We start from the raw sequence: 577 nt of genomic DNA on the forward strand, positions 1-577 counted from the left end.
ATTTGTGTTAATCTGAGCGGTGAACACTCGCACTGAACATCCTAATTAACCGATCGTGTTGCCGGCGCGGCTTTCCGATAATTCGTCCGCCTTCCCCGCGGCCTCGTTGAATTAATCTTTCCGGAAAAAGGCCGGACCCGCGGCGAACAGCCGGTAAAACACGCGAATGACCTGCGGGGAATCGCGACCGCCGATAAATCGCATTACGTCGATTCGGTTCTGTCATCCCCCTGCCTTGCATCTCCTCGACCTATCCACGAAAACGCATTACAACGACAACCGCAAACACGAGCACAAGGGCAAGCACGTTCGCGAGAGGAAATAACTATTAGCCGAATCAGCCTCCTACACCCGCATCTTCAAATCGCGGATGCCAAGCTCAATCTGATCAGGCTCGTCTCAGCCAATCTTCCTCGAACACAATCTCGACGCCGAGCATGCAACTGCACAAGCAACTAAAGGGGATTTAGTCTCAAGAAGGCCAGAAGACACCCCCCCCCCCCACCACCACCACTCATAGCTCCCTCCTCCCCGCCTTCTTCCCCTCTCCTCCAGACAGCCCACCACCCAAAACTCT

Source organism: Penaeus monodon, chromosome 24 (assembly GCF_015228065.2).
Source record: "Penaeus monodon isolate SGIC_2016 chromosome 24, NSTDA_Pmon_1, whole genome shotgun sequence".
Taxonomy (NCBI): domain Eukaryota; kingdom Metazoa; phylum Arthropoda; class Malacostraca; order Decapoda; family Penaeidae; genus Penaeus; species Penaeus monodon.